Source organism: Equus quagga, chromosome 7 (assembly GCF_021613505.1).
Source record: "Equus quagga isolate Etosha38 chromosome 7, UCLA_HA_Equagga_1.0, whole genome shotgun sequence".
Classification (NCBI taxonomy): domain Eukaryota; kingdom Metazoa; phylum Chordata; class Mammalia; order Perissodactyla; family Equidae; genus Equus; species Equus quagga.
In genome coordinates, this window is record NC_060273.1 from 105,652,720 (window position 1) to 105,680,123 (window position 27,404).

Sequence of the window (27,404 nt, forward strand, 5' to 3'; positions counted from 1 at the left end):
AAGTTCGCGCACTCAGCTTCGGTGGTCCAGGGTTCCCCGGTTCAGATCCTGGGCATGGACCTAGTACTGCTCATCAGGCTGTGCTGAGGTGGCATCCCACAGAAAGGAACTAGAGGAACCTATAACTAGGATATCCAACTATGTGCTGGGGCTTTGGGGGGGAAAAGAAAGAGGAAGATTGGCAACAGATGTTAGCTCAGGGCCAATCTTCCTCACCAAAAAAAAAAAAAAAAAAGAAAATGCTACTTTAAAAAAATATGATTTTTGTATACTTATTTCCTGCAAACTTATAAATTCATCTACTAATTCTAATAAAATTTTAAGGATTTTTGTATTAACACAATTGTGTTGTTTGAGAATACATAGAGTTTTAATTCTTTGTTTCCAATAGTTATGAATTTTATTTATTTTTCTTACCTTATTATCCTGTTAAGAACCTCTAGTGCAATAGTGAATAAAACTGGTGGAAGCAGAAATCCTTGCCTGTTTATAATCTTAGGAGAAAAGCATTTAATATATTACTATTTAGTATGAGGCTAGCTGTAATTTTTTTTTTTGGTAGATGCACATTATCAAATGGAGAAGTTCTAACCTATTCTTAATTTGCTGTGGATTTTTATTTTTAATAGTAGCTGAAATTCGTCAAATGCTTTCTTCTGTGTTTATTAGGATGATTATATGATTTTCCTCTTTTATGCTGTTAATGTGGTGAATTATGCTGCTTAATTTTCGAATGTTGTAACAGCTCTGTTTAGTTCTTGGAAAACCCCACTTAGTTGTGGTGTATTATCCTTTTTATATATTGTTGGATCCTATTTGCTATAATTTTATTAATTTTTGTGTCTATTTTTATGAGAGATATTGTCCTGTAATTTTATTTTCCCTCTTTTTCTGCTTTTCTGGTTTCAACTGAGCATTTTATTTGATTCCATTTTACCTCCTCTCTTTGCGTATCAATTATACTTCTTTTAAAAAAATGTTAATAGTTGTCCTCGGGCTTGCGATATGTATTAACTAACCTAAGTCTACCATCAAATAACATTCTACCACTTCACAAGCAGTGCAGGTATCTCTTAATACAGTACTTCTCTTTCCTCCATCTCATCCCTAATGACATTACTGGCCTTCATTTCATTTATCTACATGCTGTAATCAGGCAATACATTGCATTACTTTAAATAAAATATACAACTATTGTAGATAAATTGAGAATAAAAGAAAGTGAGATTTTGCTTTGCCTTTATTTTTTCCTTCTCCAATGCTCTTTCTTTATGTAGATCCACATTTATGACCTATATGAATTTTTTTCTCCTTGAAGAATTTCTTTTAACATTTCTTGCAGGGTGGGTCTGTTGGTGATGAATTCTCTGTTTTTTTTTTTTTTTTTCCGTCTGAGAAGTCTCTATTTTTCCTTCACTTTTGAAGGATAATTTTGAAAAACAGTTAGTGTGTTTTTTTTCCCTTCACTACTTTAAATATCTCACTCCATTCTCTTCTTGATTGTATGGTTTCTGACAAGAAGTCTGTTGTGATTCTTATCTTTGTTTCTCTTTAGGAAAGTTTTTACCCCTCTGGCTTCTTTTGAGATTTTCTTTTAGTCGTTGGTTTCCTGTAGTTTGAATATGATATGCCAAAATGTAGATTTTACTGTATTTTTCCTGCTTGGTTACTTCTGAGCTCCCTAGATCTGTGGTTTGGCATATTTCAATAATTTTCTAAAGTTCTTGGGCATTATGAAAACATTTCTTCTGCTCTGTTCTTTATTCTCCTTCTGCTATTCTAAATACACATACGTTGCACCATTGGAAATTCTCTCACAGTTCCTGGATGTTCTTTTCTGTTGGTTTTTTTCTGTTCTGTTTTCTCTTTGCATTTCAGTTTGGGTAGTTTTATTAACCTGTCTTCAAGCTCACTGATTCTTTCCTTGGCTGTCTCCAGTCTACTGGTGAGTCCATCAAAGGCATTTTTCATTTCCGTCTCATTGTTTTTGATTTCTAGCATTTCCTTTTTATTCTTTTGTGGAGTTCTCATCTCCATGCTCGAGTCAGAGAAATGCTCTTCTCCCAGGCTGATAAGGCTGGTAAAGTCTTTCAGCTGGAGAATAGGCATTTGTTATAGAGAAAACTCTGGGCCTATTTCGTAATGATTACTCTACCCATCCCCACCACCAGAGCCAAGATGACATCTTTCTCACTCCTCACCATGAGAATCTGGTGGGGTTCCTGGAGTGAAAATATGAGCCCCTCCTAAGCTTGCAACCCCAAGGAGTTTCTCAAACTAGTTTACTCTCAGACTCTGGAAATTCATCAAAATTATCACATAGGGTTCCTACCTCTTTATGGCTTTTGCTCCAGGAAAGCCGACTTCAGCTATGACTCTCTGGATTTGCCTGTCTCTCTAGATTTTGTAGCGGTAGTTCGTCTTGTTGCCTCCATTATCTCATGGGTCCAAGTTGTTGATTTTAAATTTGTTCATCTTTCTTCTTGTTATTTAAGGATGAGAGTGATAATTTCCAAGCTCTTTCTTGTCAGAGCTGAAACTAGGAGTTTTCTATTCTTATGATACCTTTGCTACTCTTTGGTATCAGGGCAATGTTGTCCCCATAAAGTAAGTTAGAAAGAATTCCTTCCTCCTCTATTTTCTGAAATATTTTGTGTAAGAACGATATTTTATCTGTCTTAAATGCTTGGTAGAAATTGCCAGTTAAACTAAGATAGGATTTTTTTTGAAAGGATTTTTTTGTTGAGAGACAGATTTATTTTAAGGAATTGGCTCATGCCATTGTGGGGCCTGGCCAGTCTGAAATTTGCAGGGCAGGCCAGGATGAAACACTGGTAAGAGTTACTTTTGCAGCTCAAGTCCAAGTCCAAAGGCAGTCTGCTGGTAGAAATCCTTCCTCTTCAGGGACCTCAGTCTTTTCTCTTAAGGAATTCAACTGATTGGGTGAGGCTCACCCACATTATAGAGGTCAATCTGCTTTACTCAGTCTGCTGATTTAAATATTACTCACATCTAAAATTCATTTTACAGCAACATCTAGACTGGTGTTTGTCCACACAACTGGGCACCCTAGCCCAGCCAAGTTGACACATACAACTAATCACCACTTGTTCCAAAGCTCAGGAAATACCATCTGCCCCAGTGCAGCTAAGCCCACGCCCAGTGCCAGCTGCATGTACTGTGTCATTTCACAGTTCTTGCTTATTGTGCATCCTTTAACCTGTCTGAGCATGCTAATGCCCTCCCTTAAAATGGGAAGCACACACACCTGGCTCAGGCACAGTCTGCTGTCTGTCCCAAATCACAGGACATCTTTAATTGTGTTGTTTGGTCTCCTCCATTGCTGGCTTGCTTTGCCCTGCTGTTAGTTATCACATTTCAACTGTTCATTGACCTAGTCAAGAAATTCTCTGTCTCTCTCTTTTTTAAAAATTATTTTATTGAGGTAATAATGGTTTATAACATTGTGAAATTTCAGTTGTACATTGTTATTTGTCATTTACCATATATATGTGCCCTGTTACCCCTTATGCCTACGCCCCAGCCCTCTTCTCCTCTGGTAACCACTAATCTGTTTTCTTCGTCCATGTGTTTGTTCATCTTCCACATATGAATGAAATCATGTGGTGTTTATCTTTCTCTGTCTGGCTTATTTTGCTTAACATAATACCCTCAAGCTCCATTCATGTTATTGTAAATGGGATGATTTTAGTTTTCTTATTGGCAAAGTGGTATTCCATTGTATATATATACACCACATCTTCTTTATCTAACCGTCAGTGGATGGACACTTGCATTGCTTCCACATCTTGGCTATTGTGAATAATGCGGCAATGACCATAGCATGCATGAGTCTCTTTGAATTGCTTTGGGTAAATTCCCAGTAGTGGGACAGCTGGGTAGTATGGTATTTCCATTTTTAATATTTTGAGAAATCTCCATGCTGTTTTCTATAGCAGATGCATCAGTTTGCATTCCACCAGCAATGTAAAAGAGGAGTCCTTTTTCTCCATATCCTCTCCAACAATTGTTATTTTTTTGTCTTGGTAATTATAGCCATTTTAACAAGTGTAAAGTGATATTTCATTGTAGATTTGATTTGCATTTCCCTAATGATTAGTGAAGTTGAACATCTTTTCATGTGCCTTTTGGCCATCTGTGTATTTTCTTTGGAAAAATGTCTGTTCATTTTCTCTGCCCATTTTTTGATCAGTTTGTTTGTTTTTTGTTGTTGAGTTGTATGAGTTCTTTATATAGTTTGGAGATTAACCCCTTGTTGGACACATGATTTGCAAAAATATTTTTTCCCAGTTTGTGGGTTGTCTTTTCATTTTGTTCTTGATTTCCTTTGCCTTGCAGAAGCTCTTTAGTCTGATGTAGTCCCATTCATTTATTTTTTCTTTTGTTTCCCTTGCCCGAGTAGACATGGTATTTGAAAAGATCATTGTAAGACCTATGTCAGAGTGTACTGCCTATATTTTCTTTTAGGAGTTTTATGGTTTCACATCTTACCTTCAAGTCTTTAATCTATTTTGAGTTAGTTTTTGTGTATGATGTAAGATAATAGTCTACATTCATTCTTTTGCATGTGGCTATCCAGTTTTCCCAACAATACCTACTGAAGAGACAGTCCTTTCTCCATTGTATGTCCTTGGGTCCTTTGTCAGAGGTTAACTGACCGTAGATGTGTGGTTTTATTTCTGGGCTTTCAATTCTGTTCCATTGATCTGTGTGTCTGTTTTTGTACCAGTACCATGCTATTTTGATTACTACAGTTTGGCAGTATACTTTGAAGTCAGGGATTGTGATGCCTCCAGCTTTGTTCTTTTTTTCTCAGGACTGCTTTATCTATTCAGGGTTTTTTGTTGCTCCATATGAATTTTAGGATTCTTTGCTTTGTTTCTCTAAAGAACGTCATTGGGATTCTGAATGGGACTGCATTGAATCTGTAGATGGCTTTAGGTAATATGAACATTTTAACTGTGTTTATTCTTCCAATGCTTGTGCATGGAACATCTTTCCATTTCTTTATGTCATCATCAATTTCTTCCAATAATGTCTTATAGTTTTCATTGTAGAGGTCTTTCACCTCGTTGGTTAAATTTATTCCTAGATATTTTATTCTTTTTTTTTTTTGCGATTGTAAATGGGGTTGTATTCTTGGGTCTCTTTCTGCTTGTTTGTTATTAGAGTATAGAAATGCAACTGATTTTCATAAGTTGACTTTGTACCCTGCAACTTTTCTGTAGTTGTTTTTTATTTCTAATAGTTTTCTGGTGGATTCTTCATGGTTTTCTACGTATAGAATCATGTTGTCTGCAAATAGCAAGAGTTTCACCTCTTCCTTGACAATTTGGATACCTTTTATTTCTTTTTCTTACCTAATTGCTCTGGCCAAAACCTCCAGTACTGTGTTGAAATGAGTGGTGAAAGTGGACACCCTTGTCTTGTTCCTGTTCTCAGAGGGATGACTTTCAGTTTTTCCCCATTGAGTAGGATGTTCTCATGGGTTTGTCATATATGGCCTTTATTATGTTGAGGTACTTTCCTTCCATACTCATTTTATTGAGAGTTTTTATCATAAATGGATGTTGGATCTTGTCAAATGCTTTCTCTGCATCTATTGAGATGATCATGTGGTTTTAATTCCTCATTATATTAATCTGGTGAATCACACTGATTGATTTGCAGATGTTGAGTCATCCCTGGATCCCTGGTATAAATCCCACTTGATCATGGGGTATGATCCTTTCAATGTAATGTTATATTCAGTTGTCCAATATTTTGTTGAGAGTTTTTGCATCTCTGCTCATCAGCGATACTGGCCTGTAATTTTCCTTCTTTTTGTTGTCCTTGCCTGCCTTTGGGATCAGGGTGATGTTGGCCTTGTAAAATGTGCTAGCAAGTATTCCATCATCTTCAATTTTTTGGAATAGTTTGAGAAGGATAGATGTTAAAACTTCTCATAGGTATTAGAAGGTATATCTAATAGATATATCTAATAGGTATATTCTAAAAAGGTATTAAATCTTGTTTGGTAGAATTCTTAAGAGAAGCCATCTGGTCCTGGACTCTTGGTTTTTTGGGAGGTTTTTGATTACTGTTTCGATATCTTTACTTGTGATTGGTCTATTCAGATTCTCTATTTTTCTTGATTCAGTTTGGGGAGGTTGTATGAGTCTAAGAATTTATCCATTTCTTCTAGATTGTCCAATTCATTGGTATATAGTTTTTCATAGTAGTCTCTTATAATCTTTTATATTTCTGTTATATCTGTTGTAATTTCTCCTCTTTCATTTCTAATTTTACTTATTTGAGCATTCTCTCTTTTTTTTCTTAGTGAGTTTGGCTAAGGGTTTGTCAATTTTGTTTATCTTCTTAAAGAACCAGTTTTTAGTTTCATTCTTCCTTTCTCCTGTTTTTTGTTTCTATTTCATTAGTTTCTGCTCTAATTTTTATATTTCCTTCCTTCTGCTGACTTTGGGCTTTGTTTTTCTTTTTCTAGTTTTGTTAGGTGTAGTTTAAGAGTACTTATTTAAGATTTTTCTTGTTTGTTAAGGTGGGTTTGTATTGCCATGAATTTCCCTCTTAGGACTGCTTTCAGTGCATCCCATATGAGTTGGTAAGTTGTATTTTCATTTTCATTAGTCTCAAGATATTTTCTGATTTCTCCTTTAACTTCTTCATTGATCCATTCGTTGTTCAGTAGCATGTTGTTTAACTCCGCATATTTATGACTTTCCTGGCTTTTGTTCTAATTGATGTCTAGTTTTATAGCATTATGATGAGGAAAGATGCTTTATATGATTTAAATCTTCTCAAATTTATTGAGGCTTGCCCTGTTTCCCAACATATGATCTATCTTTGATAACACTTCATGTGCACTTGAGAAGAATGTGTATTCTCTTGTTTTGGGATGGAGTGTTCTCTATATATCTATTGTCCATCTGGTCTAGTTTTTCATTTAAGTCCTCAATTTCCCTATTGACTTTCTATCTCAATCATATATCTATTGATGTAAATGGGGTGTTGAGGTCTCCTACTATTGTTGTGTTGCTGTTAATGTCTCCTTTTAGGGCTGTTAATAGTTGCTTTGTGTACTTTGGTGCTCTTGTGTTAGGTGCATATATATTTATAACTGTTATGTCCTCTTGGTGGAATGTCCCTTTTATCTTTGTATACTGCCTCTCTTTGTCTCTCATTGCCGTTTTCATCTTGAAGTCTACTTTGTCTGATATAAGTATGGCAACACCTGCTTTCTTTTGTTTGCCATTTCTTTGGAGTATTGTCTTCCATCCCTTCACTCTGAGCCTGTGTTTGTCTTTAGAGCTGAGATTTGTTTCCTGGAGGCAGCATATTGTTGGCTCTTGCTTTTTAATCTATCCAGCCACTCTCTGTTCTTTGACTGGAGAATTCAGTCCATTTACATTTAGAGTGATTATTGAAATGTGAGGGGTCAATACGGCCATTTTATCTCTTGTTTTCTGGTTGTTTTATATTTCCCCCATTTCTCATCTTGTGTATTTCTGACTGTCATTTCAGTTTGGTGATTGTCTATGATGGTTTCCTCAGTTTCCCTTTATTTATCATTTGTGTGTCTGTTCTGATTTTTTGTTTAGTGGTTACCATAAGGTTTGTATAAAAGATATCACAAATAACATAGTCCATTTTCTGATAGCCTCTTATCTCCTTAGCATAGGCAGGTTCCATTCCTTTCCTCTTCCCCATATAAGTTATTGTTGTCAAAACTTATTCCACTTTGTGTTGTGACTTTGTGATTAAAATGAAGTGATTATATTTTTGATGTTTTTCTTCCCTTTATCTTTAACGTTATAATTATTTTTTCACTTGTTCTGATAGAGAGCTACAATTTTATCTTTTATCTGCCTATTTATTTCCTTTGACATGTTTTGTAAACTCTTCCCTTTTTTTTCAAGTATGAGGGCTTTCTTAAGCATTTCTTGTAGGAGGGGTCTTGTGACATGAACTTCCTCAGCTTTTGTTTATCTTGGAAAGTTATTATTAGTCCATCATATCTGAAGGATAGTTTTGCTTGATAGAATATCCTTGGCTGAAAGTTTTTGCCTTTCAGTATTTTGAATATCTCATTCCACTCTCTCCCAGCCTGTAAGGTTTCTGCTGAGAAATCCTCTGAAATTATGATAGGAGTTCCTTTGTACATTATTTTCTTCTACCTTGCTGCTCTTAATATTTTTTTCTTTGTCTCTTCCTTTTGATAGTTTTGCTGGTATATGCCTTAGAGAAAGTCTTTTTAAGTTGATGTAATTAGGAGTTATAATTGGTTTATTTACATGTAATTCCAGCTTCTTCTCCAGGTTTTGGAAGTACTCTGCTATTGTTTCCTTGAACAAGCTCTCTGCTCCTTTCTCCCTCACTTCTCCCTGTAGAATATCCATAATCTTTATGCTGAATTTCTTAATTGAGTCAGATATTTCTCAGAGAATTTCTTCATTTCTTTTTAGTCTTAATTCTCTCTCCTCCTCCATCTGAAAAATTTCTATATTTCTGTCTTCTAAATTATTAAATCTGTCCTCCATAATGTCAACTCTTTTTTAAGGATTCTAGATCTTTTAATGTCATTCTTTGTGTTCTTCATCTCCAACATTTCTGTTTTTTTTTTTTTGAGGAAGATTAGCCCTGAGCTAACTACTGTCAATCCTCCTCTTTTTGCTGAGGAAAACTGGCCCTGAGCTAACATTCATGCCCATCTTCCTCTACTTTATACGTGGGACGCCTACCACAGCATAGTGTTTGCCAAGTGGTGCCATGTTGGCACCTGGGATCTGAACCAGCGAACCCTGGGCCACTAAAGTGGAACGTGTAAACTTAACCACTGTGCCATCCGGCTGACCCCTCCAACATTTCTGTTTTGTTCTTGCTGGTTTCAATCTCTTTTGTGAAGAATTCCCTCTGCCTATTAAATTTATTCCTGAGTTAATTGAACTGTATTTCTGAGTTTTCTTGTAATTCAGTGAGTTTCTTTATGATAACTATTTTAAATTCTCTGTCATTTAGATTGTAAATTTCTGTGACTTGAGGATAAGTTTCTGGATACTTGTCATTTTCCTTCTGATCTGTCGTGTTAACATATTTTTTAATGCTGTTGGATGGGGTGGCTCTTTGCTGGTGCATTGTAGTAGTATCTGGTCAGAGATTCCACCTGCTGCCACTGGGATGGGGGCAGGAGGTGTGTTTTCTGAGCCTGCTGGATCCACTGGCAGTTGTGCCTACCTGTTGGAAGTTGTGCCAATAGGTCTCTCTGTGTCTGGCCATTGCTGCTTCACAAACACAGGTGCTGGCACTCTGGTGGGGATCCCCTGGCCTTGCCAACTGGCTGAGCTGATGTGCCAGGTGGGATGGGGGGGAGTGGGGACCCTTCCTTTCCCACCTGCACTACTAATCTGCACTCCCTGGCAACCCACCTAGGCTGCTTGGCTTGGTAGATGCTTCTGCAGTGAATTAGCCACCTTGTTGTGGAGTGTTCCCGTGGGCTGAAGAGCAACTCTGAGAGCAAAATTATTTCCATGGAGGGCTGCCTTTTCCCCCGTCTACTCTCAGAGTCACTTACCTGCCACTGTGTGGTGTCTGACACCCAAGATCGCTGTTCCTGGGGATGAGGAGGACATCAGCTTGCCTCCTTCCACTGCTTTCTCAGGGCTCCAGTACCCCCACCTTCAGACATATGGCTGTGTGGATCTCTCAGACGTCTATTGCATTGGGTGGATGTCCTCTGCTGGTTAATGAATGTCCTTTTCATTGCATCTTAGGGAGGAGAGGCTAAGGGAACAGCTCACTCCACCATGATGCTGATGTCACTCCTCTCTTTTTGAAAAGATTCTTGATTACAAATTTAACTTCTTTAATAGATATAGGGCTTGTCAGATACTCCTATTTTTCTTTTTCAGTTTTAAAAAAATCCAAACTGTTTTGTGTTTTTTTTTTTTTTTTGGTCAAGGAATGTTTCTAGTTTATTGTCTAATTTACTGGCATGACGTACTTATAATATTCCCTTATGAATGTTCTGTAGTAATAGCCACTAATTCACTGCTGCTATTGCTAATTTTATTTCTTTTTTCTTCATCAGCCTTCACAGAGGGCTATCAGTTTTATTAGTCTTTTAAAGAATGAATTTTTGGATTTGTTAATTTTCTTTCTATTTGTCAGTTATAGATTTCTGTTCTTTACTGCTTCCTTTTTTCCATGTGCTTTGGGTATAGTTTTCTCTCTCCCTTTTTTTTTTTTTTTACCTTCTTAAGGTATAAATTTAAATAATTCACTTTATAACTTTCCTCTTTTTTCTGATATTGGCATTTAAAGCTATAAATTTTCCTAAGAACTGCATAACTGCATCTCACAAATTTTGATGTTTTACTTTCATTATAATTCAGTTAAAATTTTCCTTGTGATTTTTTCTACTTAGTGTTTACTTAGAAATATATTGTTTAATTTCGAAATATTTAAAAGTTTTCTAGGACATCTTATTTTCATTAATTTGTAATTAAATTCTTTGTGGTCAGAGAACACACTCTATAAGATTTCAGTCTTTTGAAGTCTATTGAGATTTATTGTAAATCTCAGTACATCCTTTATCTTGATGAATGTTCTATTTGCACTTGAGAAGAATTTGTCTTTGCAGTCTTATATTAACGTCAATTATATCGTAATGATTGATAATGTTTTTCACATCTTCTATATTTGTATTGTTTTTGTGTATTTGTCCTATTAGTAACTATGAAAGGGTGTTTCATACTCCAACTATGATTGTAGATTTATCTGTTTCTCCCTTTAGTTCCACCACTTTTTGTTTTCTATTTTTCAGTGCTTTCTTATTAGGTACATATTTAAGCTTGTTATGTATTCTGCTCATTGACCCTTTTGTTATTATGCAATATCTCTATTTCTTGTAATCGTTGTCTTGAAGTATACTTTGTCTCATATTAATATAACCATAAAAGTTTTTTAAATGCTTACAGCTGTGCAGTATATATCTTCCATCTGTTTACTTTCAATCTCTCTGTGTCTGTTTTTAATGTACCCATCTTTTAGAGAGCATATAGTTGGAATTTGCTTTTTAAAACTTGTCTTATAATATCTGCTTTTTAATTTTAGTATTTAATCCATTTACTTTTAATGTAATTATTGGTATGGTTGCTTTAAAGTCTACAATTTTAACCTATGCATTCTATTTGTGTCATTTTTTCCCCTCTTTTCCTCTTTTGATGTATACTTTTGGTTTAATTGAATATTTCTGGTGTTTCATTTATTTTCTTTCATGCTTTTAGCTGTACTTCTTTATATTGTTATTTTAGTGCTTGCTCTACTAAATAAAATATGTACCTTACTCTCATTAGAGTCTACCTAGAATTAATATTTTATCATACACAATTTTCATATCATATATCACAGATAGAAGAATCGTACCACAGTGTACTTACAATCTTCTTTTGTTCTAATTTGTCAAATGTTTTCATTTTACACTGGTTATAAAGCACTTTACAATTATACTAGTTTTGCTTTAATGTTTCACCTGTTTTTAAAGAGAAACTCATAGAAGAAAAAAGAAGCTAATCATTTATATTTCCTCACATATTTAGCATGTCTTTTGGCTCCAGTATTTTCTGATGAGAACTCAGTTATTATTCATATTTAGGGTTCTTTATATGGCATGTGGTGATTTTCTTTGCCTGCTTTCATTTCTTTGCTTGCCTTATTTATCTTTAGTTTATGGAAATTTTCCCGGGCTGTGGATAGGCATGTTTTTCTTTGCATTTATTCTGGGTTTAGTGAGCTTCTTAGATCTGTAATTTGACTTTTTTTCATCAAATTGGACAACTTCAACCATTATGTCTTCAAATATTTATGTCATGCCTTTTTATCTCTCTTCTCTCTTTTTGGGACTCTGTCTGCAAATGTTTGACTGCTTGATATTTTTCCACAGGTCATTGAAGAGTTGTTCATTTTCATCTATATTTTTATATATATTATTCAGATTGGATTATTTCAGTCAAATCATATTGAAGTTTTCTGGCCCTTTCTTCTGCTGTCTTCAACCTGATGTCAACCTCATTAAAGTCAAATTTTCATTTCAGATACTGTAATTTTTCATTCTAGATCTCAAGTTGGTTCTTTTTTTTTTTTTTTTTACAGTTTCTCTTCTGAGATTTCCCATCTCTTTACTCATTAAGGCCATATTTTCTTTTAAGTCTTTGAACGCCTTTATACCAGCTACTCTAAAGTCATTGTCTTTTTTTTTTTTTAAGATTTTATTTTTTTCCTTTTTCTCCCCCAGTACATAGTTGTATATTCATCGTTGTGGGTCCTTCTAGTTGTGGCATGTGGGACGCTGCCTCAGCGTGGTTTGATGAGCAGTGCCATGTCCGCGCCCAGGATTCGAACCAACGAAACACTGGGCCGCCTGCAGCAGAGTGCGCAAACTTAACCACTCGGCCATGGGGCCAGCCTCAAAAGTCATTGTCTTTTAATCCTATATTTTGATCACCCTGGACTCTTTTTCTACTTGCTGCTTTATTTCTTTGTGATGAGTCATATTTTTCTGCTTTTCCACATGTTTATTAATTTTTGTATTATTTTGTGAACTCTGTTGGTAATATATCATGAATAGCATGAATTATGTAGTCTTTCTTTAAATAGTGTTTAGTTTTGTTTTGACAATTTGATAATTTACCAGGAGGCTCTGAGTTCCTATCAAGATTTGGTTTAGGCTCTGTTAGGATATGGTCTTATGATATAAACTTTTTACTCTTAAGGTATACATTTCCTAGTGTTTCAGCTGAATGTCCAGGATGTTGGTGAGTTCTTTGGTTGGGCTAGAACTTAAGTCACTGTGTAACATCTGGTATCTGTGTTTCACTCCCAATCCTGTAAGCACCACTCTCTCGTAGAACTCTCAGAGTCTTACTCTCGAAAAGTATAGTGCAGTCCTTGATCCAAGGACCTCACACAGATTTCTGGGACCACTATTCTTCCCAGCTCCCTCCTGTCTAACAACTTGTCTTGAAATTCCAGCTGCTTTCAGGAGCCCTAAACTCTGAACTTTGCCTCCTCAGCCAAGTGGGACTTCCTTGTTTCTGTTGATCTTCAATTCCTTATGCTGCTTTTGAGAATTTGTCCCTAGACAAAATCCTAGGTGATCATGTATCTTACCTCTTGTGTTTACCTTCTTTCAGAATGAAGTCCCGTGCTGTCTATGGTCCAATGTCAGATAATAGCCACTTCAAGTATTTTGTTCAGTTTTATAGTTGATTGCCATGTTTGGGCAAGTCTGATACAAATTAATCTTTCATATTTGGAAGTGGAAGTTTCACACTGTTTTCTTTTAAAGAGGAGAATAACTTCTCACTCAGTGGAATTTGGAACTGTGGTGGTGATTCTAATCTTCTAAAAAGGGATGCATCTATATTATATTTATTATTAGTAAGTGTTGCAATACCTGAGACAACAGAGCAATGACACTTCGTGTCCTCAGATAAAGGTATAAGGAGAGGTTGAGTACTCTCTACTTTGGCACTATGATATGTATTCTCCTCAAAAGTGGTCTCTGATTTTGATATCTCTTGTCTCATTTTGTTGTCTAGAGCATCTAAATACAAATCAGGCAGTGAGGAGCTAAAACTAGAGTGCCTATTTAGCAGGTTAATAAATATTTGTAATTCTTTTTCCTTCATATCAAAGAAACGAGGGTGAAACTTTACGTGGTGTAACTTAACATATATTTCAACATATAACAGGAGACATGAAAACGTATATAGTTGCTATGTGATAATAATAGTAATACTTGCCTATTTGACTTGATTTTAAAGCTTATCACATTTTACAGTACGAGTAATAGTTGAAACAACATGGTTAAGTTAATAAGATATGAGAATTTTAAATTTTAGGTTTCTTTCTTTCATGAGTTTCTAACTTTTAGATTTATTATTACCTAACTGGAGATTTTCAACATTAAATATATTTCATAGTAGCTTTTGTACAGTCAACAAAGTAAAAAAGACATGTGTTAAACATAGAATTTTACATGGCAAAGTATTTGGCATGGATCAGATTGCAGTGGCTATTTTTGAACATAACAAAGCCCATGTTTCCTCATTTGATCTTAAGTGAAGACTGAAGCAGCTGGGTCCCGTCCTCTTTGTTCACCCCACTAAGCCAAAAGTCCTGTTTTTTAGCTGTCACTCCTAGTATTTCTGTTTTTTATAAATTTATTTTTTTAACTCATTCCTTTCCTTTAAAATGCGTCTATACATTTTCCTCTTCTTAATTGTTTTGGATGTGTATTGGAGACCATGAATTCTGTTTTCTTCTTGCTTAGTATTATACATCAAAAAAGTTTTGCCTTTAAATTTTCTTAATTGACATCTCACTTTAAAAGACTATACCTCTATTTCTGTGTCATGTGAAATTATCTGCTAAACTGATTCCTCCCTACTCTTGAGAGTTATGTTTCCAAAAATGCCTGTGGTTGGAGATCTAGTGGAAGTTCTCTGTACTTTGTGTGATAGTAAAACTTTGAGGGCTGTGCATTCTGAGTGAAACTACAAAACCTCTTATTAACGGTTTTTACTTTCACCAAAGTAAAGCAATAAAGATGTTCTGAGTCACTGTAATTTACTTAGTAATAAAGTGTTCTCTACTATTAATATATATAAATCACTTGTTTGCTAAAAACAATGGATGTTCCTCCTTCTCTTGCTCAATCTGATGATTTGTAATTGTTTATTCCTTTGTTCTAGTTAATATGCACTGAGGGGTGTTTCTTTTTTTTGTCTGATACTCCATGCAAATGGATGACACCTTTATGACTTTATTATTCAGGCTGTTTGACTCCCTCTGTTCAAGTTCCTTGTGGCCCCAGTGAGCCAGTGTGACTCATTATTGCCAGAGTTGGAAAAATCTTTTCCACGTATCAACATGATCTTTCATTCATTTTTACATCCTATTTTTCTCTTCCACCCTGAGTACTTTAAACTTCTCTCCAGGAAAAATTATTTATGATTCATTATAAGTGATTTTCATGTAAGCGGAATTTGAACTTGGGAAGGATTTGATATACCTATTTGTCCCCATTGTTTAAAAGACATAGAAAAGCATTCCATTTTGGAATAACTCTTCAGATTTATTATTACATTAAGCATATGATAGATGATCAATGAATTCTTGTTTAATGAGTAAGTAGTCAAAATTTTAACTACCCAGTCACACTATCCATGCACTTCTACACCAACATTTGATTTCCTTCCAGTTGTGTTTTAGTAATTGCAATTATTTTCCCTAGTTCATATTGGAAATCTGGCTTTTCTAGAGACTTTCCATGTGTAGAATTAATTTGTTCTTGCGATTTAGAAAACTCAGATAGATGTTAAAATTTGATAAAAATCTAATGTCAGTTTCACAGCTAAACAGATCAGAAATAAGGGTTAGGAGGGCATTTTATACTTGTTATAGCTTTACAAACTTGCTTAGATTCTTTCTGCTCAATTGAGTCCTTAGACAGAACCACCCAAGTCAGAACTTCAACATAACTGAAGGTGATAAGAAAATCAGCAAGTCTGAGCTAACCATTTAAGCACTGCACTATTTTCTCCTTTTTAATAATATTTTTCTTGTTATGTAGTATATTAATTACTATTCCACTTTATAGTATTCCTGAAACATAATTTAACTTCAAATGAATTTAAGATAAATTCTGTTGTTTAGGTAGCTTTCAGTGTGCACTGAAGAAAGGAAGAGGTGAAAACAACCAGTTGAGCCAAATATTACCTAACTTCAAAAAAAGACATCATTCCAGTACCTAGTAATATGGAATTAAGTATTTTAGAAAGATTTAAATTTGGTGTGCATAGCTGTAATTCTTTAATGTTGACGTCACTGTTTAAATAAACTGTTTTCTCCCCACCAACAGTTTTCTTATTTCATATTTTAAAATACATTTTTAAATTTCTTTAACAGGCAAATGATATGTTGTTCAATAATGACAGAGTTTAAAGTAATGTTCTTGTATACCCAGAGCACAAACAGTAGAATGGATCTGTAAAACTGGCTTTGAGCAGGACCATGGCAGGAATAGAGAATGAGTAATGGGAGAAGAGAGTCTCATCTGATGGCTATGAGTCATCTTTTTTGCTGGTAAAGCTGACATAGCCCTAAGCAGATTTGGTCATCATTGCTTTAACAAAACATTTTATCCAAAAAATAATTCCAAAGCCACATTTAGGTATATTTATGGAGTCCAACTTTTACAGACAAAACTGAAGTAGAATTTTGGAAAGTGTCAATAAAAAGGTTCATTATGTGGATTTGATTACAGTGATGTTAATCAATGCAAAGGCTGTGATAAGGCTTGGAAAGGGATGGGCACGCCAGCCAGGATCCTCACCTTATTCTGTCTTGGGAAGTTCCTTACTTATAACACTAGTATTTATGGGTTGAAACAATTCAACTTTTCATTTTATGTTTTAATTAAGGATTGTGCATCTGAAAGTCTAGGACATTAGCTAGGTGATTCAAAAGTGTATTTCAGACTGCTAATTCAGTCTGCTGGCTCTCTGTGATGATTTTCTCAGTTTTCTCTTTATTTATCGTTTGTGTCTCTGTTCCGTTTTTCTGTTTAGTGGTTTGTATAAAAGATCTTGTAGATGAGATAGTCTATTTTCTGATAGCCTCTTATTTCCTTAGTCTAAGCAGGTTCCATCACTTTCCTCTTCACCATCTAAGTTATTGTCACAACTTACTCCATTTTGTATTGTGAGCTTGTGGTTAAAATAAAATGATTATAGTTATTCTTGATGTTTTCCTTCCATTTATCTTTAATGTTATAATTAAGTGTTTACTAACTTGTTCCGAGAGACAGCTGCAATTTTCTGATTTTGTCTGTCTATTTATCTCCTTGCTCAAGGCTTTGGAAAGCCTTTCTTTTTTTTTCAGGTATGAGGACTTTCTTGATCATTTCCTGGGAAGGGTCAGGTCTTGTGGTAATGAATTCTCTCAGCTTTTGTTTATCTGGGAAAGTTTTTATTTCTCCATCATATCTGAAGGGTATTTTTTCTGGATAGAGTATTCTTGGCTAAAGAATTTGTGTCGTAGAATTCTGAATATATCATTTCACTCTCTCCTAGCCTGAAAGGTTTCAGTTGAGAAATCTGCTGAAATCCTGATAGGAGTTCCTTTGTAGGTTATTTTCTTCTGCCTTGCTGCCCTTAATGTTTTTTCTTTGTCATTCACTTTTTCCAGTTTTACTAATGCATGCCTTGGAGAAGGTCTTTTTATGTTGATGTATTAGGAGTTATATTAGCTTCATGTATTTGTAATTCCACCTTCTTCTCCAGGTTTGGGAAATTTTCAGGTATTATTTCCTTGAACAAGCTCTCTGCTCCTTTCTCCCCATCTTCCCCCTCTGGAATATCTAAAATCCTTATGTTGAATTTCCTAATTGAGTCAGATATTTCTCAGGGAATTTCTTCATTTCTTTTTATTCTTAGTTCTCTCTCCTCCATTTGAAGCATTTCTATGTTTCTGTCCTCTAAATTGCGAATTCTGTCCTCCATAACATCAGCTGTTATTTAAGGACTCCAGATTTTTCTTTATCTCATTCATTGTGTTTTTCATCTCCAAGATTACAGGTTTGTTGTTTTTTAGTTTCAATTTCTTTCATGAAGAATCCCTCTGCTCATTAATTTTTCTCCTGATTTCACTGAACTGTCTGAGTTTCCTTGTAACTTCTTGAGATTTTTATAATAGCTCTTTTGAATTCTTTGTCATTTAGATTATAAATTTCTATGCCTTCAGGATTGATTTCTGGGTGTTTGTCTTTTTCCTTCTGATTTGGAGTGTTAATATACCTCTTGATACTATATGATAGAGTGGTACTTAACATAGTGGTAGTATGTGGTCACAGATTCCACCTGCTGCTACTGGTGGGTGGGGGTGGGGGCAAGAACTGTGTATTCTGAGCCTGCTGTGATCCCTTGCAGCTGTGCCTGTCCAAGCCTGGGACACCCTTTGGGACTGCAGTGGCACTGGGGGCTCTCCCACCAGATGAGAAAGTAATCACACTGGGGCTCAGGGCTGCTGCTGCCTGCTCCCATGGTCCCACTGAGGCTAGCTCCCACCTTCAGGGCTGCATAGAGACTATGGGTGTTCAGGGCAGCTGGGAAATCACTTGCCTGCATGCGCAGATCCACTACCACCTCTTCCTAGGTCACATTGGCTGTTGTAATTGGTGGGTTGGGCCTCTCCATAGGTCAGAGCCTGGGACACTCCCTGGGACTGCAGTGGCACTATGGCCTTTTCCACCAGATGGGAGAGTGATCACACAGGGGCTCAGAGCTGCCATCACCTGTTCCCACAGTCAGGGTGAAGCAGGTTCCTATGCTTGAGGCTGCAGTGGTACTATGGGTGCTCAAGCTGGGAAAGCAGTTGCATGTGTGCATAGGAATGCTGGGGTCTGGAGAGTGTTCACTTATCTCCACCCCCTCCCTGGGGATAGTCCATCCTCCTTTAGTTGTGTAGCTGCATGAGTCTCTCAGACATCCTATTGTGCTGTGTGGGTATCCTCCACCGATCAACGAATGTCCATTTAGTTGTAGTTCAAAGAGGAAGAGATAAAGGAACAGCTCACTCCACTATGTTGCTGATGTCACCCTTCCCAATCTCAATTCAATTTTCAAGGATGGTTTAACTGTGAAACTTTAGAAGCAATCCTATTAAAGTCATGAACAAGACAAGAATACTTGCCGAGACAACTTCTATTTACTTAACAATTTGATAATATACTGCAGGTCCTCCTGGGACCCGAACCCAGGTGTCCAAGCTCTCTGCCTATTTCCTGCAAGATCCCAGTCTGAAGAAACCCCTGGGCTTGCAACTTCTGGCCCCTCTAAGACATCAGAGGTTTAACCAACTCTCTGGTTCTCACACTGGCATTCCTGGGCCCCACTTTCTACTTTTACATACTTAACAAAATTCTACAATGGACATTTGTTGATTTTTTAATTGTAAAATAGATTTTATTATTAAACATATATATCCTTTGGCTCATTAATTTTACTTCTGGAATTGTATTATAGGAAATGATTACAAATAAAAAATTATTCTGCATAAACAAGTTCATAACTGAATAAGTATTAAAATAAAGGTTTTAACTAAACTCTAAACTTACTGACTATGTACAATATGGTTCATTCATCTGAAAGATATTTAAGTGGCTATCAAAATGATAATAATGTCTAACATTTTATTGAATGCTATTATTATATGCCAGGCACTGTTCTAAAATTTTAAATGTATTATAATTTTTCATCATAAGAATAATTCTGTCAGACAGGCACTTTTATTTTTCTTCATTTTATAGATGAGAAAACTGAAGTATAGAAAAGTAAATTAACTTGCCCAATGAAAAGCTTTTAATGATATGCAAAACTACTCATGTTGTCTTAGGTCAAGTTCCCATAGATGGGATCTTGAATTTATGCAGGAAGAGGGGCCACCCATGAGATCAATACCAGAATGGAAGTAGAGGAAATAGGATTTGGCTGAGAGAAGATTTAAAATGTGATGCAGATGTGATGTGGTCACAATAAAGCTCTCAGCAGACCCTGAAGGGAGCTCTGGAGCTGGGGTGGCCCTTCAGAAGTGTCCTGAATCAAAGTAAGGTGGCTGGGCCTTTATACCCTTGCTGTGATCAGTCACTGATGGATGGGTGTGACAGTAGAGGAAGGGGTGTGATTTTGGACAGCCAGCTCTCTCTTGCTAAGGGCAGTTCTCTGAGACTGCTTTAGCTGAGCTCTGCCATCTTCCAACTCTCCTAGCATTTGAGGAAACTAGTGCCCCAGTCCTGAAGGGGTGAGCTAGGTGGTGTACACAGCACCTATTGCACGTACAATAATAAATCATCATAAATCCATGTAGGGTAAAAATACAAATATTTATACATATTCATATTTTTTACCCTATATGGATGTACTATGTATACACACACACGCACACACACACATATACATGTAATATATACTTAGAATAAAAAGGAAATATGCTTTCATGGTAGGAAATAATTTTAATTTTTTTTCTAATTTAAATGACCTCTTTTATAAGTGCAAATGCTTCATTTTAAAAATAAATGGTTACTCTCAAAACTTCCTTCAGCCAAGTGAACTGAAAAAATTCCAAGTATGTAAGATTTTTCTAATGCATGTATTAGAGTATATAAAACAAAGCGATATGAATGAAAAGAAACCCAGGGTTTAAAAAGACTATTAATTCCATATTTGAATAAGAAGGATAACAACAGTCATATGTCAGGAACTTAAAATATGTGTACTTAGAAAGTTTCATATAATAAAATATAACTTTCTTATTACTGTTGGGAAGTTCTGTAATTAGAATAACCCTTTTCAGCCAAAAACTTCAAAGACAAAATCCATAGGTAATATGAAGTATTTGACCATATGTAATTTATTTCTTGAGTTATTCTAGCAGACTTTTAAAATTTCAGCTTTTCATTTCTTCATTCTTACATTCTCTTTTCCATAGAAAAGTGGAGAGAGTCAAGAAAAGAAAAGAAATAAAAGGAACCTGGAGTCAGGAGGATAAAATCATCTAGATTGATGACAGGAATGGCTGCTTCTGGGTGCGTCAAGAGCACAATTTAGCATGGCTTCTGGGCAGCTTTCAATATTCCTGACCAGCACCAAGGTGCCAATTGCCAGCTGCCTCTGGTTATTGCAGAGATCATTTCCACAAATATAAACTGGTCTTTTATAATTTTCTCATCTGTTCTCTGAGCTCTCTCTTGTGTGTTCTGCTTTTAGGGGACCCAATATCAAGTTGACGCCGTCACTTCAGGCACTCTTTTCCTGTATTCTTTTTGGTGTTCTTAAACCCAATGCTTCCTCCTAAAATAATTTATTTTCTCCATATCATTGCTCTGCTGGGCACCCTTGATTGGGAATCCAGGAAATTAGAGTAGGGCTTATTGATCTGACCCATCAGGATAATGCTTAAGCAGTAGTTTGAAGGGACATGTATGGTGGGAACAGGAATGCCTCAAAAGTCACATTCCTGGGTGGGAATTTATTACATTTTGCAGTTATCCAGCATATAATTGTTTATGGGGTTTTTATGTTTATGAATTTCTCCACTTTAGGAGTTTTGAAGGGGCATGTCCTAGAGCTTATAGGAGCTAAATATACTATAGCACAGACATTTGACCTGAGCTCTGTCAAGTAGTCTCATCTATGCCAGACTTGTACTCAGGAGTTAGTGTCACAAAGAAAAAGAGCCTGAGAGCTGTTTTTCTCTTATTGGTGGTGACAGTAGAGGTGTAGGCTGCATGGAGCTCCAGGGGCAGAGTGGCATCAGGGTGGTGGTAGAAGTAGCTGCTGTAGTCATTAGCGCTCCGCCTTCAGGACATACATTAGGATCACACTTGCTGGCTTTCTTGTTGTTGGATAGGTGACTAGTCTTGACTAATGAGTTGTGAGCAGAAATGATAGTGTCGTTTCTGGCTCAGCATGTTTAATAGCTGCCATGAGACCCTCTGGACCTCTTTCCCTCACCACAGTGAACAGTAAAATTCCAGATATTGGCTTCTATCAGCCTGGGTCCCAGAGTGGGACAATGCAGAGGAGAGTGGACTGTGACCTGTGATGGGCAAGTAGTATGAGTGGGAAATAGTCTTTGCTGTTTTAAGGGACAACACAACCTCGTGCATCGTGACTGGCGTAGTAGCCACCAGAACACCATTCCTGGTGTAAAAGTGGCAGCAGAGACTATTAGTGTTGGTTTTTAAGTTTTTAAGCACGGTTTTGGGTTGCTTCCAGAAAACAGTCTTTAGTCTGGTTCTTCATCCTTTTCAACATTTCTGTGAACTACCTGGCATCCTTTGCAGACTCCTTTTTGTCTCAAATAGCCAGAGCCAGCACAGCTCTGTCCAACCCAACTCCCAAATAGCTTGATTTCCTTCAGGATCCTGCTATGAATTTCTCACCCATAAATCTGTATAAAATCTTTGGAAGCTATCAATTTTTAAAATCTAAACCTCCTCTTGAGTGTAACAAACTTCAAAAATTTGCTAAATGTATAAAAAATGTGTAGACTATTTTTCCTTAAATTTGTCATTTTCAAGCTCCAAGGGTTTATCTTAATTCTTGTATAATAACATCTGATGAATAAATATGTGTTCACTCCTGTTTTCCTTAATCATGCTCTTAAACTCAGAAATATCCTCCTATTCTTTGCTGTCCAGATTGAACCACCCTGATCTCATTAAAATTACCATTTCGGATGGCTCCCAGAGGGTTCCAGGATGGTGTTGGCCACTAAAAATAAAATCCATCCACTGTCATCCACACCCTTGCCCCCGACTGCCAGCTAGGAGTGTGCCAACTGTGGGGGATCACACAGCACACCTTCTCACTGTGCCATGCAGTCTCATCTCTAAGCGAAGTCTGCACTGGATAACCTCTCGAGTCCCTTCAAACTCTAAACTTCTAGGATATCTTTCTTTCCTAAGTAACAACTGCTAGTGTAGAGCCCATCTTACTGCAAATATAGTTTTGTGGCCTTTTGTTTTCTCACTTTGCCTTTGTCCATTCTGAAGTGCAGGCTTGCTTTCTCAATGGAGCAGAGTTCCTCATTCTTGGTTCTACTACATTTGGGGCCAGATAATTCTTTGTTGCAGGGAGCAGGGCTGGCTGGTGCATGCTAGGATGTGAAACAGCACCTGTGACCTCCATTTACTACATGCCAGTACATCCCCCAAGTCGTGATGACCAAAATTGTCTCTAGACATTGCTAAATATCTCCTGGGGAGCAAAATTACCAAAAAGATGAAAATCAGCATGTCAGAGTATCTCCATTTGCATGGTATCTCCATTTTACTGTCCAAAAGAGCTGTTTCATTTTTAAACTTGAGAATTTCACTCTGCAATGCCTCTTCTAGATAATTCATAGAGATAGTAATGTTAATTCCAAGTAACAGGAAATAGCAACATAATCCCTCATTGCAGTTGCCACTAAACTTTTATCATTGTAGGGATGTAGTCATGGGCTACACACAAACATTTACAGTTTTAAAAACTGGAGTATCATGTCACTTTGTCTCCATTTCAAACATTAACAGTAGAGTCTCTATAGAATTTTAGCACTATCGAACTACTTTAAATCTCAAATAACAAGGGTGAGCTAATTCTACTTTTTTTATTCTTTCAAAGAAAAATACAGTATTCCACCCAAGAGGTTTAAAATGTTTCCAAGTGTCTTCTCTGTAGAGAGGAAGAAGAGCTAAGCTTTTATTATTCTGTATATTTAGTGATCGCAGCACTGTTGGTGATAAAATCTCTGTTGTCAGAAGAACTTATTTATTACTTTTCCCTGTTCTTATTCTTGCATCCTTTAGCCTGGAGGTCACTAGTATTCAGAGTGAAATAGCTAGCAGGGGCCCAGAGTGACAGCTGACAGATTTGTCTGGGTGGTAGTTCATGTGCACATGTGTATGCATCCATGTGTGTGTGTATATGTCCCCATACATCTAGTCATCCAGTGTTTTTTTTTTTTTTTGGTGCAGGAGACAGATGTCCACCCTGATAATCTTTACTGATAACCCCATGACTAGAAATTGACTTGCTACCTATGATAAAGTGAAAACGAGGCTGAGTCAGATAAAGAGGAAATGAAATAGAGTCTGTAGAGAAGAAAATGAGCATGAAGTCAATAGGTGAGAGAGAAGGCTGCTGCACAGTGACTCAGGATTACTTGATCAATGCAGGGGAAAATGCAGGGGGAAATAGCTGGCAACCCAGTTGTTTAGTACTCTATCTACCAATCAGTCAGAGAGCTGTCTGTGAAATGATTAGCTATTTCAGTGTTGAGTGGGTAATGCCATAGTGAGAAAAGCGGGACACGTGAATGAACGAAACCAACTGAGGTCACAAGCCAGTTGTGTAGATAAATGCTATTTGGACCAGTGATCTACTCAGAAGAAAAACAGTGTGAAATTATGATTTTAACATTTTTTGGCACAGCACTACCCCTCAGTATTACATACCTTTCGCATTACTTTTAGAATAAACAATAAATTGAAGGGAGAGCAAAGGCAGAAGACAAAAGAGGCGAGGCTTCCTTAAAAGTACAAGTCTGGGTTTAAAAATTAATGAGAAGACCGATGTCGGAAGAAACAGGGAGCTTGCATAGGATGCTTACTCTGAAGTAGAGAGACCCTTGTGATTCCTTTGAGCCCTGTCTATTACTAACAGTCGCCCCTTTGAGTCTTCGTAGCATCTCTTCACTATCATCTTTTGAAAGTGGTATTTGCTTTTTTTCAAGTCCGGCTCAGGAATATGTTTTAACTACATTTATTTTTTTGCTCTGTCAAACTTAAAAAGAGCTGCTTTGTTTTGGTTTCTCATGAGTTTTGAAATATTTTCATCATATGCCTGAAGATATGTTTTACACAGCAGGTGTTAAGGATCCAATAAGGTCTGTTGGACAAATGATTCATAAATATGTGTTCGCATGCTGTACAATAGTTGAATAGAACCACACAGATGGAGCCACCCTATTCTATTGAGGAAGTGGTATGTGTTTTTGTAAAAACTGTGATACACATGGTTTTTAGCCAAGGAGCCAGACTCTGAGAAAGTTTTTGGAATAATTTACTTATGTTGTACTGATTTGTTCAGTGGGAGTGTGATGTAAATATACCCTTATTACATATTACGGAAAGGGCTGGAAGGTCTTAATAAAAGAAATTTGAGACATCTCAGGGAAACTATGAGGAGAATATAGATAAAATGAATGCTACCAATGAAAAAGATGTTATCTGGTATTTTTAAAGTGATGGAGATTAAGAAGTAAGCTTGAGTACTTTGGTGAAGGATGTGTTTTAAATCAAATAGAGGGTGTACAAATGTCACATTGAGAGCAGGAGACATAACTGTTTTCTGAAGGTCTGGGAGATGGGGCTACCTAGGGCCTTTCTCGATCCTGTTTTAGCTAAAAATTAGCTAAATGACTACTTAAACTGCTCCTGGAATGACAGGGTTTTAATAATATCCATGCATTGCACCTCCTGAAATAGCTTTCTAATTCTGATGGTATATTTAGAAAAGATGAAAGACCTTGTCCTCATTTACGTGAAAACACTTTTTTGCTTGTCCTCACATTTCCCAGGGTATCTCATCATCGTATAGCCATTCACGATGACAGGAGATTAGTGAAGAGACCCATAGAGCCTGATTTTGAGAAGTACTTTCAATTCTAGGAGGAGCAGTTCAGATTTTATTCTACACAGAGAGGGGACTCATCAAGCAAAGGAATGACAGGACTATAGTTGGGCTTTGAGAAGATGATACCAGCAGAACTAAGAAGAAGGAATTCGAGGAGAGAGAAAGAGCACAGTAAGATTATATAGTGCCATTCTTCCTCAGTCAGCGAGCAGTACACATGAATTCACTGAATGACTGACAAATGCAGGCCACAGGTGCCCTCAGGCTGTTCAGTGCATTGCTCAGGACTCCCTTGCTCATTCCATATCCACTCAACCCAAATTTATTTATTTTTTATTTATTTTTGTGAGGAAGATTCTCCCTAAGCTAACATTCATTGCCAATCCCCCTCCTTTTTTGCCTGAGGAAGATTGTCCCTGAGCCAACATATGTGCCAGTCCTCCTCCACTTTGTATGTGTGATGCCTCCACAGCATGGTTTGACGAGCGGTGAGTAGGTCTGCACCCAGGATCTGAACCTGCGAATCCTGGCCCACTGAAGCGGAGCATGAAGACCTTTAACCATTCAGCCATGGGGCCAGCCCCCCAGTCAACTCCCAATTTGAATTCTTAGGTCCTGCCTTGGGCCTTTGGATTATCTGTATTCCAATTTCTAGGTCTTTGGGTCATTCCTTCCCCTAAAAGACTTTGAACTTTCCCTCTCCTGGAAGGCTATCCACCAGGCAGAACGCCTTGCCAGTCACTTGGATTGTTCTTCAGCCTCAAACCCCCACGTGGTGAATAGGATTTGGACGATTATAATTATCTCTATATTCCGGCTGAGAGGTAATGAAGGTTACAGCGGGGAGTTAATGACTAAGGGGGATTTCAGAGTCAGAGCAACAGCATTTAGTGACTAATTTAGTATGAGGAGAAGCATAAGTAGAAGGAAAACCTGTGATTGTGGCCCTGAAGAATCTAGAGGATGGTGGGGGCCTTAACTGAGATAAGACACAAGAGCGACAGGATTTTTTAGAAGTGAGTGAAATATTTGGCACATTAAATTTGAGGGACCTGGGACATATATTTGTGGAGTCGTGAGACCAACTCTCACGGGAGGCTACATTTAGATACCTAGATATACAACTGATTTTTAGAGATGAAAGCTGAAACATTTGGAAAGGTGATATTTTCCATAATAAAGAGTCGACCAGGAAGACAGAAGGCCAAGGATGGATACTTGAGTTTTATCCACCCTTTATTGATTATCAGATGGACGGAAATCAGCAAAAATATTCAAGGATTCAGAGGCACAAGGAGAGGCAGGAGTACTGTGAATCCTTATTCTTCTTATTAAAAAGGGTATAAAATAATCTGCTATTGAGGGAGCCAAGAAAGAAATACATTGGCATGGCATTTTCCCAAATAACTTATTGTTTGATGCCTTTTCTTGGTTAATTGTGCTTCTTCTTGGTTGTGTTCTGCTAGCTTGGCAGTAAAGGCCAATAAAGGGATAAGCACAGTTCCCACCGAGCACAGGTGAAGGCAAGCCTTTGATTAGTGACTGTAACTCTAGCTTAAGTGTTTGTCACTATTTTTGACTTGCTTGCTGGATTCATAATTTACATGAAAATGGCTAATAGGTGTGCAGCTGCTGGGTTCCTCAGCTGGCCACTTGGTGTTTTTGGAAGCTTCATTTCAGTAAATTCTGGAAATGCTTATTCCAGCTTCCTCACTTGTGACTTCCTACTTCAGCTGCCTGTATAATTACTTGCTTGGGACCATGTTGCTCTTTATGGTTTAAATGGTCCAAATTAGCAGATTCATATTTTGACTGGTATTGGTGGGGTTTTAATTAATAGTGATATATTTCTGTTCAGTAGGTCTTCATGTGAAAGTGATGAAATTTCTTAGGAAGTTGTTCACATGCTCTTATCTTCTGAACATGAAGGAAATATGTACGCATAGGTGTGTGTGGAGGGGGGAGGAGGGAGACAATGGCGGAATAGAGAGAAGGAGTGAGGAAAGAGTGAGAGCAGAGAGTACTCTGATGGGTTTTCAATTCAGTCCCTTTGGGATTATAGACGAATTGATCAACCACCTGAGTGTTTCAATGACATTTTAGTCAGATTTTTCCTTATTTCTTCATGCTTAGTTATATGCATTG